Consider the following 2665-nt stretch of genomic DNA (forward strand, 5'->3'; position numbering starts at 1 on the left):
AGTGGCCATGGCTCACGGGTCCAGATGCTCCACGGCATGTGGGATCTTCCCGGACCGGGGCACGAACCCGTGTCCCCTGCATCAGCAGGCAGACTCTCAACCACTGCGCCACCAGGGAAGCCCAAAGGTATAACATTTTTCCATGTATATGGAGATAAAAATTTGCAGAACAGAAAACAAAAATTGTCTTGTTGGAAGTTTATAGGAACATCGTGAGCAGACCTACATGGACAACTAACTGTACGAACAAAGGATTCCGGCACAAAGAAGTTTGCACAATGAGCCACACCCTCTCCTCTTTTAGTATAAAAAAAGCCTGAATTCTAACTCAGGTAAGATGGTTCTTTGGGACACCATCTTATCAGTATGTTGCCTTTCCAAATAAAGGCACTATACCTTGCCCCAACACCTCCTCTCTGGATTTATTGGCTTGTCATGTAGCAAGCCAGCACGAGCTTGGACTCCGTAACAATATCTCTCTTCCTAACAGAACTCTGAGTTCAGAAGTTCACCTGCATATAACAATGTGCTTCAGGGACTGCTTATTCCCAGGCTTGGGAAGGAAGAGCGGGGGTTCCTGTTGTCTAAGGCAATCCTGATGGGTACATACCTCTTGCCCAGGTTGGTGTAGATATGCATATGTGATGCAACATATCCAACCATGTGCTTATGCCCGGTAGAAACTTCATTTCTATTTATTAGTCACTACCTACTAATTGGGGTGATCTCAAGCCACTATTATTACCACATAGTAATAATTGTTGGGCTTTCCTGGTGGCACAGTGGTCCGGAGCCTGTGCTCCGCAACGGGAGAGGCCACAGCGGAAAAAAGAAAATAAATAAATAAAAAAAAATAATTGTCATTTATTGTGCACGTGCTGTGCTAAGCACACTAACAAGCGCTTTAGACACCTCATGTATAAACAAACCCTAGGAGCAATCTCTTTGCTGGGGGAAGGGTTCAGGACTAACTTAATTTCTAGACAATGTATTTCAGTTTGCATTAGCTAATCCATTTTGTTCAAAAGAACAAATCACTCTTTGACCCCAGTGGGAAGAAAAAGATAAGGCCTATTTATTACACACGTCAACGTCACAAGAGAGAAGATTCCTTAGACCAGATATTCTTCCCTGGGTAGATGCAGTATTGATTTTCACGAACCTACCTTGGAGAAAGCCCGGCTGCTGCAGGACGGTCATTTGAGTCACGCAGTAATGCTCAGGGAGGCTGGGCTCTGGCTCTCGAGTCTGCTAGGAGGCTGCGTTCTTCTGACTGGCCGGGCAGAACGGAGCCCCGCCGAGCCGAGCTGCGGGGCCCACGCAGCGATGGCCAGCAGCGTGGCTGCATGAGGCGTCCCTGCCTTGTCCGCTGCAGTCTCCGCCAGCAGCAGGCTGGGAGTTGAAACGCCAGGCGACACCCCACCCCCACCCCCAGGCCTTGTATCCTATCCCACAGGACAGTATACACCTTAAGGTCCTAAAGAAAAGGCACAAAATGTCCAAGGAATGTTTAGAAATAATTTGAGAGGGTGCGTAGGGAAACCATGACGTCATCAGGACACCAGCTCTGGGATGCTGAGCATCAACCTCTCCTGAGTGAAAATGACTGTTATGACTCTTCAGCGTCCTCTGCCTTCGAGGCTGACGTGGCAGACAGAGTCCAGTTCATCTGCTTGGGCTGCGGCAGGATCTGTGCCTGTGTCACGTGGCTTCTGGTCACCTATGCAAACTTTCTGGTGACATTGGTCTTGCTGCTGCCTTCCAAAGACTTCTGGTACTCCGTGGTCCATGGGATCATTTTTTTTTTTTTTTTTTTTTTTTTTGCAGTACGCAGGCCTCTCACTGTTGTGGCCTCTCCCGTTGTGGAGCACAGGCTCCGGATGTTCAGGCTCAGCGGCCATGGCTCACGGGCCCAGCCGCTCCGCGGCATGTGGGATCCTCCCAGACTGGGGCATGAACCCGCGTCCCCTGCATTGACAGGCAGACTCTCAACCACTGCGCCACCAGGGAAGCCCCCCCACAGGATCATTTTTAACTGCCTGGCGGTGCTTGCCCTGTGGTGTCTCACCTGAGGACCATGCTCACCCAGCCGGGCGCAGTACCCAAAGGAAATGCTACTAAAGAAGGCACGGAGGTTTGCAGCTGAAGCCTGGAGAAGGGATCTGTACAAGTGTCCCAAGTGCTGCTGTATCAAGCCTGAGCGTGCCCACCACCACAGTACTTAAACCCAAATCCGCTCCATATACAATGACAAAGCAGAAATAGAGAGGCTGAAGAGCGAGAAGCCCACGTGGGAGCAGTGGCTGCGATAGGAAGGGATGAAATCCGTCTTTGGGGGGCCCCCTTCGAAGCTCTGGATGAACCCCTTCATCGGCTTCCGCTTTAGGCAGCTGCAGACAAGACCCAGGAAAGGGGGCCCCCCGTTCTCAGTGTGAGGCCCTCTCATCATGCTGGAACTTGTTAACGGACTTTATTTATTTGGGGTCGGAAAGGGTATCAACAGCTCATCTGTGACCAACAGGGCAAATGGAACCTACACAGACCAACTGCTCGGAGCAAGCAGAGTTTTATATATTTATGGTCACGGATGGCAGATTTTCCACACTAGTAAATGGGTGGCATTCTGATCAGCGTCACTGTCCAGTAGTGAAGGTATGTGGCCACA

General features: G+C 50.3%; 1 pseudogene; it reads left to right on the plus strand.

Moving 5' to 3' along the window:
- The first annotated feature begins 1544 nt into the window (after positions 1–1544).
- Positions 1545–2225, plus strand: LOC132477434 (palmitoyltransferase ZDHHC7-like; annotated as a pseudogene).
- Positions 2226–2665: the final 440 nt, after the last annotated feature.

This window comes from Mesoplodon densirostris, chromosome 17, assembly GCF_025265405.1.
Source record: "Mesoplodon densirostris isolate mMesDen1 chromosome 17, mMesDen1 primary haplotype, whole genome shotgun sequence".
Taxonomy (NCBI): Eukaryota; Metazoa; Chordata; class Mammalia; order Artiodactyla; family Ziphiidae; genus Mesoplodon; species Mesoplodon densirostris.